The following is a 17,701-nucleotide window of genomic DNA, read 5'->3' as shown; positions in this document are numbered from 1 at the left end:
AGGCCTGTTGTTCTACTGTTACCTGATCAGCGTGCGAACTTGCCTTAAGTATAGTGCAGCCACTGGGGCCCCCAAATTGCCACAACCTATAGCTGTATGTTCTCCTAGCAAGGGGTCTTCCTAGGTAATTATACAGAAAGTGATCCAGAGCAGAGAGCAGAATACAAAGGTGCTAGCATTCATTACATATTAATAATACCCATCAGCAGAGACAGGTAAATATGCAAAAAAAGTCACAACCTAAGCGGAAGGGTTACGCTTTCTTTAAGAAACTGGAGGCTTGTGGCAGTGATATATACATTCACGTGTGTAATACCTATGTATGTATCATAGTATGCTATCTCTCTACACTACACATGTACTGTATATTACATCAAAGAAAGAATAATAAAACATCACATTTTTGGAATATGTAGGGTGTTGAATATTTTAATTTAAATATTGCATTACTTTTATTTTTTAGACATGTTTTACATTATATATAAATAATATACCGCATTTTCCAAAGGAAACATTTGATATTTTTATAATTATCATTTCATCAATTTAGTATGATTTTTTGTAAAAAAAAAGACTTTATTATGTGCCTCCATAAAAAAAAAAATAATAATGCAAAAAATGTTTTGGCTTGATTATGTAATTCATCTTTTCTGGGGATGGTCTGTTTTTTTTTTATTATGTTGTAGAGCAGGGTATACCCGATGCAGTGTATAAAGGCAGCAAACTCGTAGATGTTGATCAGTAGACAGTATTCAGTGTGACTGAAAATGAAGAGTAGGGTGACCCTTGTGGGTGGTCTTCAGGTGACAGATCCCCCTTTCAGGTGACAGAGCCCCTAGCCGGGCATATTCTTCTTCTTCAGGATAGGCATCTGTAAAATATATCATGCATTTATTTCACAGCTTTAAATAAAAATCCAGATTGTAATTATCATATTCCATTGTATTCTTCACGACATAGCATCATGGAGAAGGTGCCATCTCTGATCGTCGTCCTGGGTACATTCCCAAACTCATCAGATGATATATACACAAGGCCAAGCAAGATACATGGACACAGTACAAAGCATTCATTAGACCCATAAAACCCATAGAAAAGTATGTCTGCCTCGTAATCAGGTCTTCTCCAGCACACTATCGTTAAGGAATAAGATGACAGCCCTGAGAATGGCAGCCACTGTTAGGAAGAAGTCATGCATATAATTGACTATATTTAACATAACCATTTTAATGATCACTTATTGAAAGTGCGTTGCTTAAATTGGTTAAGTCTACAATTTGTCCAAATCATCCTTATATGTTAAAAAAAGAGCCTTTAGGCTAGCTGAACAGGTTGTGTGATTGCCTTGGGCCAGAGAAAGGATTATGTGTCATTGTGTTATCACTTGCTGGATCTTTACCATGACATGACAGTGTTAATTATTCATTAGGCTTGTAGTTAATAGTGCTGGAACCTAACCGTAAGCTCTATGGGGATGCTGCGTAATACACTTAGGGCTGTCCTGCTGCTGTCCACCTGCAAGAATGATATGGGCCCATAGACTGATAAGCTGATTAAAAACAAAAAATATAAAGAGCAAGTATATATCATATCAGAACACGTGCTAAGGGGTTGTCCGGACTCGGGACAAAAGACTGCAGTTATTCTTTATGACTGCAAACTGCTGGATTCCCGGGTATTCTACATGTTAGTCGGCAGTCATGTGACTTCATGTATGTGATTTGGCTACTTGCGGTCACATGCCGACTAGATTTTCTTTTAACAGAAGTGTATTACGAGGAGCTCAATAAGTCTAGTCCTCATGTGACCGCCAGGAGTCAAATTGCATACATGAAGCCGGCAGTCTGCAGTCATAAAGAGTAAAGGTCCGTAAACAAGGATCACAATATGTCTACCAAACGGTAAACTATTACCAATCAGTGGTTGTTTGACTGTCTTTTTACACAGGCAGCCCAAAGTAAACGATGCATTTTGAGGGAACTATACTAGATCGCTCAATGCGCATAGGCTGCCTTATTTCTGCGCAGCATGGGTCCTGTTTACACAGGATGTTGCAACGCCGAGAACAAGGATTTTTTACTCATTGATCGAAAGATCGGCAGTCTGTTCACTCTGCAAGATAATAGAGAAATTAGTGAATTTAATAATATTCACAATTATCATGCAATGTAAATGCCAATTAACTGCAGAGTTCTTTCCCATGCCCGGACGACCCCTTTAAGGTCTGTGAACACGGCAATTATATACGTGTAGAATAGCTTGTAACATATACAGTATGCCATGCTTAAGAACCGTATGTATTTCTAGGTTTAAAACGCGTAGGATTTTTTTTGCAGGATGACCGGTTTTTAAAGTTTTGTGTTTTTCATATCTTTTTAATGGATCAATAAAGCTCTTTTTACTTGGAAAATTTGAAGATTGAGTGCTGGACAAGATTACCATCTTTTCACATGTGTTCTATTATCCTTCTAACTGGGATTCAGCATCCGTGCACATCTCGAATGTTGAAAGTTTTTCATCAGGTGAGCTGAATATTTATTTTTCTGTGAATAGCATATAGAATAAATAAATCAATAGGACTCTATTCACACAACAGATGCAAAACAAGTGTCCTTTTGGGGGATGGTAAGCAACAGTAGACATTTTTCCTATACAGAGGACAACCTAAGCAAAAGTATACACTTTTTTACAATGGGAGCCCATGGGCAATATACGTCACTGTATGGCTATACAAACACGGCAGCCTTGTGTCAGTGGTATACTGTACTCTACCCCTGTACATGGCCAATAAAAGGCTCAGACATAATGTACACCGAGCTCTGCACAAGTGCTATGGACGCTATCAGCAGTGGAGAATTAGAAGGCATTTAACTACTTGCCTTAGACTAGATACTAATGTCGGCTGCGTGTTACGTTAAATAGTATGGTGACAGCTGAGGAGAGGTTAGGTATGGAATCAGTCTCCATTCTCAGTCCTTATAGTATAGAAAGTCCATTCCTGCCTTTTATTGCACGTTGTATATAATTATATATGGCCAGTGGCAGCGGGATATGTGTATGTGCACAAGAAGTATCCATGCCGGATGGCATTAGCATCATCAGCAAACAAATTTGGGGATGTGCTGCAGAAGCCTGAGAGGTTGGGAAGTTCCCCCGGATGGGAACAATGGGGGCTGCTGTTGAATATTTCCCTTCACTGGCCGCCAGCACTGAAATGCTCCTGCCTAATGCTGCTGCTGCATAATGAATGCGGCTCCCCTCTCACCCCTCCCTCCTGTCACTGAGAAAAGTTTCTGCACTGGGCAAATGTGACATTTATTGATGGGTAACCCCCTGCACCCTGGACCACAACAACTACCAGCTTTGTTTTCTGAAACATCTATATATATGGATGGATAGATGGATAGATAGATAGATAGATAGATAGATAGATAGATAGATAGATAGATAGATAGATAGATAGATAGATAGATAGATAGATAGATAGATAGATAGATTCTAGATCTGGGGTGGACACAGACAGCTTACAGTCCCTGTGGAAGAACAGAACATAGGCCCCTTGCTAATAAATTGGTTATCATACAGCACCCCCTTATGTCTCTCTAACAATTCACCAGTAATTGTGAGCTATGAAATGCATTAGTTTTCTTTTCTGTATGATAATATTAATCAGTTGCTTTAAAGATGGTAGAGCCCCCTCCTCCACACACCTACTGAGACCCCTGTAGGCTGCATACAGTATAAACGCCTCTAATAGAGAAAGCTAGATAAATAGACAAATAGAGATAAATAGACCTATATATGTAGATTCATTCGTGTCTCTAATGTTTAATTATTTGCTTGTTTCCATCTTAGGCCACGGCCCCACTATCAGTATTTGGTCAGTATTCGGTCAGTATTTTTTCTCAGGAGTGGGAGCCAAAACCAGGTGAGGAACAATCAGAGAAAAGGTATAATAGAAACAAGTCACCAATTCTGCATTTATCACCCACTCCTGGTTTTCGCTCCCACTCCTGAGAAAAAAAACTGACCGAATACTGACCAAATAGTAATAGTGGGGCCGTGGCCTTAAAACATGACTGGTAAACTTGGATAACACACATTCCGTAAGAACACATTGAGCAGTAATCCAGGTATATGATAATGTGGATCCTATGAGGCCTACACAAATTCTGTGTGATGTCTACAAGTTACATTAGCCCTGGCGATTTAAAGGAGTCCTCCGGGACTTAAAGAAGGATGCAGTCTAACAATAAAGGGGCAGTATTTCTATTACTGATTGCATTAACACCACCTAGCAGCTTTCATTGTGGTGATCGGAGGTCAAACTCCTGAGAATAAATCATCACTGTTAAAGTTCTTTAACCTAAAAAACTGTAGTGTGTACAGGCTGTACATGCGTCTGCTTTAAGGGTCTTTTACAAGGAGCCATGATTTCCAATACGAATACAGTACAGACCAAAAGTTTGGACACACCTTCTCATTTAAAGATTTTTCTGTATTTTCATGACTATGAAAATTGTACATTCACACTGAAGGCATCAAAACTATGAATTAACACATGTGGAATTATATACTTAACAAAAAAGTGTGAAACAACTGAAAATATGTCTTATATTCTTGGTTCTTCAAAGTAGCCACCTTTTGCTTTGATGACTGCTTTGCACACTCTTGGCATTCTCTTGATGAGCTTCAAGAACCTAGAATATAAGACATATTTTCAGTTGTTTCACACTTTTTTGTTAAGTATATAATTCCACATGTGTTAATTGATAGTTTTGATGCCTTCAGTGTGTACAATTTTCATAGTCATGAAAATACAGAAAAATCTTTAAATGAGAAGGTGTGTCCAAACTTTTGGTCTGTACTGTATGTGTACTAACGTCCAGTCACAATCAGTGCCCAGTGCAAAGCTGCCAAGAGATTGAATGGTAAATGATAATTTGCTTGTTCGCCTTTTGATCACATCTAAAAATTATCGTTGTTGAGATGCACATCCCCTCGTATAAAGAAGGAGCTGTGCCGCCGACAATATTATAAACTGTATGAGAGGAGGGGAGAAATGAACAATTGCTCAAATCATCATTCATAAGAAACCTTCAAGACAATTGTAACATACAAGTGTCAGTATATACTGTATTTCCTGCTACACTGTACCAAATACTCAGCAGTGAGGGACACTCACTTCAGGAGACTCTCCAAACTCTTCTCGGATTTCAACTTCAAGAAGGAGGAAAAGAAAACCTTTATCCTGCTGGGGAATGAAGGTAGCGCGGTGGAGATATTAGCGCAGTATGTGAACGCATGCCATAGGCTGCGAGAAAGAGAACTATGAGATGCCATGGACTTCCACAGCCCCCACCCTGGATGTGCCCCATCCATCGTTTTTACAGTACCTACCCATCATCCCCACAGACCCTATCCCTATTCCATACTGTACACAAGCTTTGGCAAAACTGTTTATTTGGTCCTGCCAATAAAGCTTCTTTGAATTGAATTGATATAGAAAAACAGTTAGATAGCTAGATATATCGATAGATAGATAGATAGATAGATAGATAGATAGATAGATAGATAAAGGCAGCACACCGGTTGAAAAATTGAAAAAAAGCTGTGTACCATTATGGGCTATTAAAATACAGCTTTTTTTTTCAATTTTTTAACCGGTGCTGCCTCCATAATTTTTTATATTTAGAGGGACAGTCTTTGCCTGAGAGGCTTGGCACTTATATTCTTTGCTGGTGTTGATTCTGTGTGTTTTCTGATACATAGATAGATAGATAGATAGATAGATAGATAGATAGATAGATAGATAGATAGATGATAGATAGATAGATAATACTAGATGTATACATAGATAGATAGATAGATAGATAGATAGATAGATAGATATTAGATGGATGGATAGATATTAGATGGATAGATAGATAGATAGATGATAGTAGACAATACAAGATAGATAGATAGATAGATAAGACATAGACAGATAATAGATAATGCATAGATTGATAGATAATACATAGATAGAGAGAAAATAGATAGATAGATAATACATGATAGATAGATAATACATAGACAGATAATATATAGATAGATAATAGATAGATAATAGATAGATAGATACTACATGATAGTTAGATAGATAGATAATACATAGATAGATAGATAGATAGATAATACTAGATAGATAGATAGATAGATATTGAATGGATAGATAGATATAGATAGATAGATAGATGGATAGATAGATAGATAGATAGATAGATAGATAGATAGATAGATAGATATTAGATGGATGGATAGATAGATAGATAATACATGATGGGTAGATAATACATAGACAGATCGATAGATTGATAGATAATACATGATAGATAGATAGATAGATAGATAGATAGATAGATAGATAATACTAGATGTATACATAGATAGATAGATAGATAGATATTAGATGGATAGATAGATAGATAGATAGATGTATAGATAGATAGATAGATAGATGATAGTAGACAATACAAGATAGATAGATAGATAGATAAGACATAGACAGGTAATAGATAATGCATAGATTGATAGATAATACATAGATAGAGAGAAAATAGATAGATATATAGATATATAATACATGATAGTTAGATAGATAGATAATACATAGATAGATAGATAGATAGATAGATAGATATTGAATGGATAGATAGATATAGATAGATAGATAGATAGATAGATAGATAGATAGATAGATAGATAGATATTAGATGGATGAATAGATAGATAGATATTAGATGGATGGATGGATAGATAGATAGATAGATAATACATGATGGATAGATAATACATAGACAGATCGATAGATTGATAGATAATACATGATAGATAGATAGATAGATAGATAGATAGATAGATAGATAGATAGATAGATAGATATTGGATGGATTGATAGAAGTGGATAGATAGATAGATAGATAGATAGATAGATAGATAGATAGATAGAATACTAGATAGATAGATAGATAGATAGATAATACTAGATAGATAGATAATACTAGATAGATAGATACATAGATAATACTAGATAGATAGATAGATATTAGATGGATAGATATATAGATAATACATAGACAGATAATAGATACATAATACATAGATAGATAGATAATACATACAGTAGATAGATAGATAGATAAATAGATAATACTAGATAGATAGATAGATAGATAGATAGATAGTTACAGTCGAAACCAGAAGTTTACATACACTATATAAAAATACACATATACATGTTTTTCTCGATATCTGACATGAAATCAGAATAATCCTTTCCCGTTTTAGGTCAATTAGGATTACCATAATTTTTAATATTTGCCAAATGCCAGAATAATGAGAGAGAGAATGTTTTAAGGCATTTTTATTACTTACTGCAAAGTCAAAAGTTTACATACATTTCATTAGTATTTGGTACCATTGCCCTTAAACTGAATGACTTGGGTCAAACGTTTGGGATATCCTTCCACAAGCTTCTCACAATAGTTGGTCAGAATTTGGGCCCATTCCTCCTGACAAAACTGGTGTAACTGATCCAGGTTTGTAGGTCACCTTGCTCGCACCTGCCTTTTCAGCTTTGCCCATAAATTTTCAATAGGATTGAGATCAGGGCTAAGTGATGGCCATGCCAAAACATTGACTTTGTTATCCTTAAGCCACTTTGATACCATTTTGACAGTATACTATGGGTCATTGTCCATTTGGAAGACCCATTTCTGACCAAGCTTTAACTTCCTGGCTGATGTATTGAGATGTTGCTTCAGTATTGCCACATAATCTTCTATTCTCATGATGCCATCTATTTTGTGAAGTGCACCAGTCGCTGCTGCAGCAAAACAACCCCACAACATCATGCTGCCACCCCGCCGTGTTTCACAGTTGGTCATTATGCCCAAAAAGTTAAATTTTAGTTTCATCAGACCACAGGACATGTCTCCAAAAATTAAGGTATTTGTTCCTGTGTGCATTTGCAAACATTAATGTGGCTTTTTTAAGTTTCTTTTGGAGTAATGGCTTCTTCCTGGCAGAGTGGCCTTTCAGCCCATGTTGATACAGTACTTGTTTCACTGTGGATATTGACACAATCTTACCAGCTTCCGCCATCAACTTCACAAGGTCTTTTGCTTTTGTCCTTGGGTTGATATGCACATGTTGGACCAAAGCACGTTCATCTCTGGGACACAGAACCCATCTCCTTCCTGAGCAGTATGATGGCAGGACACAGTATGATGGCAGGACATTCCCATCTTGTTTGTACTTGCGAATAATTATTTGTACAGATGAACGAGGCACCTTCAGGTATCTTGAAATTGTACCCAAAGATGAGCCAGACTTGTGCAAGTCCACAATTCTCTTCCTGATATCTTGGCTGATTTCTTTAGACTTTCCCATGATGCTACACAAAGAAGCAGTGAGTTTCAGGTGTGCATTAAAATACATCCACAGGTGCGTCTATAATTAACTCAGATGTTGTCAAAAAAACAGAAGCTTCCAAACACATGACATCATCATATGGGCAGTCCAGAATTGTTTAAAGGCATAGTAATCTTAGTGTATGTAAACTTTTGACTTTGCAGTAAGTAATAAAAATGCCTTAAAACATTCTCTCTCTCTCTCATTATTCTGGCATTTGGGAAATATTAAATATTATGGTAATCCTAACTGACCTAAAATGGGAAAGGTTTATTCTCATTTCATGTCAGATATTGAGAAAAACATGCATATGTGTATTTTTATATAGCGTATGTAAACTTCTGGTTTCAACTGTAGATAGATAGATAGATAGATAGATAGATAGATAGATAGATAGATAGATAGATAGATAGATAGATACATGATAGATAGATATGGATAGATAGATAGGTAGATAGATAGATACATGATAGATAGATAGATAGATAGATAGATAGATAGATACATGATAGATAGATACATGATAGATAGATAGATAGATAGATAGATAGATAGATAGATAGATAGATAGATATGATTTATAAATATAGAAAGTATATCAAAGTCTCCAACTGAAAATAAAACCTGTAACCTTAGCTAAAGTCATGCACTGTGTAGGGGAAATAGGGGGGTGTGAAGCCCCCTGCCCTAGACGATGTGAAGTAGCGGATAAATGAGTGTTGGAGCTGTTTGTGGCATTATTTGTGCACTTGTGCCCCCTCCTCCTCCTGCTTCTCCCAGGATCCGATGCACAAGGATGAAGAATGCCATACATCATCACAGTCCCCTGCTGTCCCTGCTTAAAGTGCATCAAAGCTGACATTGTTCCACGCTTGGGGTGAGCCAGCAGAGGAGCACCATTGTTCAGGCCTCCTCTATGGGGAAAGTTTTCTTTGAGTGCGAGCTGTCACCTCTGTGACTCGTTCCCAAACAGGTAGCATGTGTAATAAATTGGAACTGTCCACACTGGACAAAACAATGTGTATATACATATATCATGTATTATACATATACATTTATTCATGAGATATTAGAATTTTTTGTTTCTGTTTTTACATAGGACTGCAAATAAACCTACCATATCTTAATTCAGTGCACAAAAGAAAAAATTAAACAACATACTTAGCTCTGCTATATTTGTACACAGCCGCTGTGCTACAGATCAGCAATAGCAGAAAGGCTAAGAGGGGGGTTGTAGACTTTCCAAGCCCTGATCTGTAAGTCTTGAGGCTTGCGGAGTGTATTTACTCTGGGAATATCCAGGCTGTTGCTAGGTGCTGCACACAACAGCATTCCCCATAAATCCCGCGCTGAATGGGCTGGCAGGAGGGTAGGAGGGAGAGTAGGGGCCAGACATCCGAGGTACCTCCATATCCAAACAGTTCATTTCCACAAGTCATCTCCAGAAATCTCTACAATTACTTTGCCATTGTTCTTGCTCTTCCCTGCCAGGGTCCCCCAGCCAAGGCTTGGAGTTATTAAATAATAAAGCTATTGTGAATTACATTGTTGTTCAGAAAAATAGGCCAATTATCCGCTCTTATTTGCCATAAAGATCATATTAACTCGAATTAGTAGCCTCATGTGTCACTAGTGGTTTATTTGTCTCGCAGAGAACAGACACAGAGCAGGAATGTGGGGAAGTGGGGTAGATGATCAAAATAATCTGCCGATCACCACGATTAGGGGGCACTGGATTCTGCCCCTCCGTCTTACAGTAAATGCAAATGCAAAAAAGGTCTCAGGAAAATTGTTCATTGTAGTAACCTTTATTGCAAGTTTCATGCTCTTATGGGCCTGTTCTGTATGTACCTGATCACTGCACATAGGTCTGTATGTACCCGATCACTGCACATAGGTCTGTATGTACCTGATCACTGCACATGGTCTGTATGTACCTGATCACTGCACATAGGTCTGTATGTACCTGATCACTGCACATAGCTCTGTATGTACCTGATCACTGCACATAGCTCTGTATGTACCTGATCACTGCACATAGGTCTGTATGTACCTGATCACTGCACATGGTCTGTATGTACCTGATCACTGCACATAGGTCTGTATGTACCTGATCACTGCACATAGGTCTGTATGTACCTGATCACTGCACATAGCTCTGTATGTACCTGATCACTGCACATAGCTCTGTATGTACCTGATCACTGCACATAGGTCTGTATGTACCTGATCACTGCACATAGGTCTGTATGTACCCGATCACTGCACATAGGTCTGTATGTACCTGATCACTGCACATAGGTCTGTATGTACCTGATCACTGCACATGGTCTGTATGTACCTGATCACTGCACATGGTCTGTATGTACCTGATCACTGCACATAGGTCTGTATGTACCCGATCGCTGCACATAGGTCTGTATGTACCTGATCACTGCACATAGGTCTGTATGTACCTGATCACTGCACATGGTCTGTATGTACCTGATCACTGCACATGGTCTGTATGTACCTGATCACTGCACATAGGTCTGTATGTACCTGATCACTGCACATAGGTCTGTATGTACCTGATCACTGCACATAGGTCTGTATGTACCTGATCACTGCACAAAGGTCTGTATGTACCTGATCACTGCACATAGGTCTGTATGTACCTGATCACTGCACATGGTCTGTATGTACCTGATCACTGCACATAGGTCTGTATGTACCTGATCACTGCACATAGGTCTGTATGTACCTGATCACTGCACAAAGGTCTGTATGTACCTGATCACTGCACATAGGTCTGTATGTACCTGATCACTGCACATAGGTCTGTATGTACCTGATCACTGCACATAGGTCTGTATGTACCTGATCACTGCACATAGGTGTGTATGTACCTGATCACTGCACATAGGTCTGTATGTACCTGATCACTGCACATAGGTCTGTATGTACCTGATCACTGCACAAAGGTCTGTCTGTACCTGATCACTGCACATAGGTCTGTATGAACCTGATCACTGCACATAGGTCTGTATGTACCTGATCACTGCACATAGGTCTGTATGTACCTGATCACTGCACATAGGTCTGTATGTACCTGATCACTGCACATAGGTCTGTAAGTACCTGATCACTGCACATAGGTCTGTATGTACTTGATCACTGCACATAGGTCTGTATGTACCTGATCACTGCACATAGGTCTGTATGTACCTGATCACTGCACATAGGTCTGTATGTACCTGATCACTGCACATGGTCTGTATGTACATGACCACTGCACATAGGTCTGTATGTACCCGATCGCTGCACATAGGTCTGTATGTACCTGATCGCTGCACATAGGTCTGTATGTACCTGATCACTGCACATGGTCTGTATGTACCTGATCGCTGCACATAGGTCTGTATGTACCTGATCACTGCACATAGGTCTGTATGTACCTGATCGATGCACATAGGTCTGTATGTACCTGATCGATGCACATAGGTCTGTATGTACCCGATCGCTGCACATAGGTCTGTATGTACCCGGTCACTGCACATAGGTCTGTATGTACCTGATCACTGCACATGGTCTGTATGTACCTGATCACTGCACATAGGTCTGTATGTACCTGATCACTGCACATGGTTTGTATGTACCTGATCACTGCACATAGGTCTATATGTATCTGATCACTGCACATGATCTGTATGTACCTGATCACTGCACATAGGTCTGTATGTACCTGATCACTGCACATAGGTCTATATGTACCTGATCACTGCACATGGTCTGTATGTACCTGATCACTGCACATAGCTCTGTATGTACCTGATCACTGCACATAGGTCTGTATGTACCTGATCGCTGCACATAGGTCTGTATGTACCTGATCACTGCACATAGCTCTGTATGTACCTGATCACTGCACATAGGTCTGTATGTACCTGATCGCTGCACATAGGTCTGTATGTACCTGATCACTGCACATGGTCTGTATGTACCTGATCACTGCACATAGGTCTGTATGTAGCTGATCGCTGCACATAGGTCTGTATGTACCTGATCACTGCACATAGGTCTGTATGTACCTGATCGATGCACATAGGTCTGTATGTACCTGATCACTGCACATAGGTCTGTATGTACCTGATCACTGCACATAGGTCTATATGTACCTGATCACTGCACATTGTCTGTATGTACCTGATCGATGCACATGGTCTGTATGTACCTGATCACTGCACATAGGTCTGTATGTACCTGATCGATGCACATGGTCTGTATTTACCTGATCGATGCACATGGTCTGTACGTACCTGATCGATGCACATGGTCTGTATTTACCTGATCGATGCACATGGTCTGTACATACCTGATCGATGCACATAGGTCTGTATGTACCTGATCACTGCACATAGGTCTGTATGTACCTGATCACTGCACATAGGTCTGTATGTACCTGATCACTGCACATGGTCTGTATGTACATGACCACTGCACATAGGTCTGTATGTACCCGATCGCTGCACATAGGTCTGTATGTACCTGATCGCTGCACATAGGTCTGTATGTACCTGATCACTGCACATGGTCTGTATGTACCTGATCGCTGCACATAGGTCTGTATGTACCTGATCACTGCACATAGGTCTGTATGTACCTGATCGATGCACATAGGTCTGTATGTACCTGATCGCTGCACATAGGTCTGTATGTACCCGGTCACTGCACATAGGTCTGTATGTACCTGATCACTGCACATGGTCTGTATGTACCTGATCACTGCACATAGGTCTGTATGTACCTGATCACTGCACATGGTCTGTATGTACCTGATCACTGCACATAGGTCTATATGTATCTGATCACTGCACATGATCTGTATGTACCTGATCACTGCACATAGGTCTGTATGTACCTGATCACTGCACATAGGTCTATATGTACCTGATCACTGCACATGGTCTGTATGTACCTGATCACTGCACATAGCTCTGTATGTACCTGATCACTGCACATAGGTCTGTATGTACCTGATCGCTGCACATAGGTCTGTATGTACCTGATCACTGCACATGGTCTGTATGTACCTGATCACTGCACATAGGTCTGTATGTACCTGATCGCTGCACATAGGTCTGTATGTACCTGATCACTGCACATAGGTCTGTATGTACCTGATCGATGCAAATAGGTCTGTATGTACCTGATCACTGCACATAGGTCTGTATGTGCATGATCACTGCACAAAGGTCTGTATGTACCTGATCACTGCACATAGGTCTATATGTACCTGATCACTGCACATAGGTCTATATGTACCTGATCACTGCACATTGTCTGTATGTACCTGATCGATGCACATGGTCTGTATGTACCTCATCACTGCACATAGGTCTGTATGTACCTGATCGATGCACATGGTCTGTATTTACCTGATCGATGCACATGGTCTGTACGTACCTGATCGATGCACATCGTCTGTATTTACCTGATCGATGCACATGGTCTGTACATACCTGATCGATGCACAAGGTCTGTATGTACCTGATCGATGCACATAGCTCTATATGTACCTGATCACTGCACATAGGTCTGTATGTACCTGATCACTGCACATAGGTCTGTATGTACCTGATCACTGCACATAGGTCTGTATGTACCTGATCACTGCACATGGTCTGTATGTACCTGATCACTGCACATAGGTCTGTATGTACCTGATCACTGCACATGGTCTGTATGTACATGATCACTGCACATAGGTCTGTATGTACCTGATCACTGCACATAGGTTTGTATGTACCTGATCACTGCACATAGATCTGTATGTACCTGATCACTACACATAGGTCTGTATGTACCTGATCACTGCACATAGGTTTGTATGTACCTGATCACTGCACATAGGTCTATATGTACCTGATCACTGCACATTGTCTGTATGTACCTGATCGATGCACATGGTCTGTATGTACCTGATCGATGCACATGTGTCTGTATGTACCTGATCGATGTACATGTGTCTGTATGTACCTGATCGATGCACATGGTCTGTACGTACCTGATCGATGCACATGGTCTGTATGTACCTGATAGATGCACATAGGTCTGTATGTACCTGATCGATGCACATAGGTCTGTATGTACCTGATCACTGCACATAGGTCTGTATGTACCTGATCGATGCACATGGTCTGTATTTACCTGATCAATGCACATGGTCTGTACGTACCTGATCGATGCACATGGTTTGTATTTACCTGATCGATGCACATGGTCTGTACATACCTGATCGATGCACAAGGTCTGTATGTACCTGATCGATGCACATGGTCTGTATGTACCTGATCGATGCACAAGGTCTGTATGTACCTGATCACTGCACATAGGTCTATATGTACCTGATCACTGCACATAGGTCTGTATGTACCTGATCACTGCACATATGTCTGTATGTACCTGATCACTGCACATAGGTCTGTATGTACCTGATCGATGCACATGTGTCTGTATGTACCTGATCACTGCACATAGGTCTTTATGTACCTGATCACTGCACATAGGTCTGTATGTACCTAATCACTGCACATAGGTCTGTATGTACCTGATCAATGTACATGGTCTGTATGTACCTGATCGATGCACATGGTCTGTATGTACCTGATCACTGCACATGGTCTGTATGTACCTGATCGATGCACATGGTCTGTATATACCTGATCGATGCACATGTGTCTGTATGTACCTGATCGATGCACATGGTACATGGTATCTGATCACTGCACATTGTCTGTATGTACCTGATCGATGTACATGGTCTGTATGTACCTGATCGATGCACATGGTCTGTATGTACATGATCGATGCACATAGGTCTGTATGTACCTGATCACTGCACATGGTCTGTATGTACCTGATCGATTCACATGGTCTGTATGTACCTGATCGATGCACATAGGTCTGTATGTACCTGATCACTGCACATGGTCTGTATGTACCTGATCGATATACATGGGTCTGTATGTACCTGATCACTGCACATAGGTCTATATGTACCTGATCGATGCACATGGTCTGTATGTACCTGATCGATGCACATAGGTCTGTATGTACCTGATCACTGCACATGGTCTGTATGTATCTGATCGATGCACATGTGTCTGTATGTACCTGATCGATGAACATGTATCTGTATGTACCTGATCGATGAACATGTATCTGTATGTACCTGATCGATGAACATGTATCTGTATGTACCTGATCGATGCACATGTGTCTCTGTATGTACCTGATCGATGCACATGGTCTGTATGTACCTGATCGATGCACATGTGTCTGTATGTACCTGATCACTGCACATGGTCTGTATGTACCTGATCGATGCACATGGTCTGTATGTACCTGATCACTGCACATCGGTCTGTATGTACCTGATCGATGAACATGGTCTGTATTTACCTGATCAATGCACATTGTCTGTACGTACCTGATCGATGCACATGGTCTGTATTTACCTGATCGATGCACATGGTCTGTACATACCTGATCGATGCACAAGGTCTGTATGTACCTGATCGATGCACATGGTCTGTATGTACCTGATCACTGCACATAGGTCTATATGTACTTGATCACTGCACATAGGTCTATATGTACCTGATCACTGCACATAGGTCTGTATGTACCTGATCACTGCACATAGGTCTGTATGTACCTGATCACTGCACATAGGTCTGTATGTACCTGATCGATGCACATAGGTCTGTATGTACCTGATCGATGCACATAGGTCTGTATGTACCCGATCGCTGCACATAGGTCTGTATGTACCCGGTCACTGCACATAGGTCTGTATGTACCTGATCACTGCACATGGTCTGTATGTACCTGATCACTGCACATAGGTCTGTATGTACCTGATCACTGCACATGGTTTGTATGTACCTGATCACTGCACATAGGTCTATATGTATCTGATCACTGCACATGATCTGTATGTACCTGATCACTGCACATAGGTCTGTATGTACCTGATCACTGCACATAGGTCTATATGTACCTGATCACTGCACATGGTCTGTATGTACCTGATCACTGCACATAGCTCTGTATGTACCTGATCACTGCACATAGGTCTGTATGTACCTGATCGCTGCACATAGGTCTGTATGTACCTGATCACTGCACATAGCTCTGTATGTACCTGATCACTGCACATAGGTCTGTATGTACCTGATCGCTGCACATAGGTCTGTATGTACCTGATCGATGCACATGGTCTGTACGTACCTGATCGATGCACATGGTCTGTATTTACCTGATCGATGCACATGGTCTGTACATACCTGATCGATGCACATAGGTCTGTATGTACCTGATCACTGCACATAGGTCTGTATGTACCTGATCACTGCACATAGGTCTGTATGTACCTGATCACTGCACATGGTCTGTATGTACATGACCACTGCACATAGGTCTGTATGTACCCGATCGCTGCACATAGGTCTGTATGTACCTGATCGCTGCACATAGGTCTGTATGTACCTGATCACTGCACATGGTCTGTATGTACCTGATCGCTGCACATAGGTCTGTATGTACCTGATCACTGCACATAGGTCTGTATGTACCTGATCGATGCACATAGGTCTGTATGTACCTGATCGATGCACATAGGTCTGTATGTACCCGATCGCTGCACATAGGTCTGTATGTACCCGGTCACTGCACATAGGTCTGTATGTACCTGATCACTGCACATGGTCTGTATGTACCTGATCACTGCACATAGGTCTGTATGTACCTGATCACTGCACATGGTCTGTATGTACCTGATCACTGCACATAGGTCTATATGTATCTGATCACTGCACATGATCTGTATGTACCTGATCACTGCACATAGGTCTGTATGTACCTGATCACTGCACATAGGTCTATATGTACCTGATCACTGCACATGGTCTGTATGTACCTGATCACTGCACATAGCTCTGTATGTACCTGATCACTGCACATAGGTCTGTATGTACCTGATCGCTGCACATAGGTCTGTATGTACCTGATCACTGCACATGGTCTGTATGTACCTGATCACTGCACATAGGTCTGTATGTACCTGATCGCTGCACATAGGTCTGTATGTACCTGATCACTGCACATAGGTCTGTATGTACCTGATCGATGCACATAGGTCTGTATGTACCTGATCACTGCACATAGGTCTGTATGTGCATGATCACTGCACAAAGGTCTGTAT

The 17,701-nt window shown here is 40.4% G+C and overlaps 1 protein-coding gene across 17 annotated transcripts in view; it reads right to left on the bottom strand.

Annotated features, from left to right (window-relative positions):
• Positions 1 to 419: 419 nt before the first annotated feature.
• SOX2 (SRY-box transcription factor 2) overlaps positions 420 to 17,701 on the bottom strand; it is a 1,587,917-nt gene continuing 1,570,635 nt past the window's right edge. For all 17 annotated transcript variants that reach the window (XR_012318398.1, XR_012318399.1, XR_012318390.1 and 14 more), the window contains one exon: positions 420 to 871. The gene's annotated coding sequence lies outside the window, so the exon portion shown is untranslated. The remainder of the gene's footprint in view (positions 872 to 17,701) is intronic.

This window comes from Phyllobates terribilis, unplaced genomic scaffold (genome assembly GCF_046119375.1).
Source record: "Phyllobates terribilis strain yellow unplaced genomic scaffold, ASM4611937v1 Scaffold_3__8_contigs__length_932513732, whole genome shotgun sequence".
Taxonomy (NCBI): Eukaryota; Metazoa; Chordata; class Amphibia; order Anura; family Dendrobatidae; genus Phyllobates; species Phyllobates terribilis.
This window is presented reverse-complemented; position numbering and strand designations above follow the sequence as displayed.